Genomic DNA, 244 nt, shown 5'->3' with positions numbered 1-244 from the left:
ACTCCTGAGAGGGAAGAACGCTGTTCCCAAGAGCCCAATCCCTCTGCCACGTCCCTCCTTTGGCAGAAAGTTCTCCTGGATGTCACCCCCCATCGCTCCTTGGTTCCCTGGACCCCTCCGAGCCGGCGACATTCCCGTGGGACTGCCAGGAATCATCTCGGAGCTGCACGGATGTGGATGGATCAACTGCAAAATGCACCCAGCGTTGTTTTCCAGGCCCCTGCGGAGTCTGGGAGTCTCTCCT

The sequence above is a fragment of the Corvus brachyrhynchos genome, unplaced genomic scaffold (assembly GCF_000691975.1).
Source record: "Corvus brachyrhynchos isolate BGI_N302 unplaced genomic scaffold, ASM69197v1 scaffold1103, whole genome shotgun sequence".
NCBI lineage: Eukaryota > Metazoa > Chordata > Aves > Passeriformes > Corvidae > Corvus > Corvus brachyrhynchos.
Note: the sequence above shows the minus strand (reverse complement) of the source record.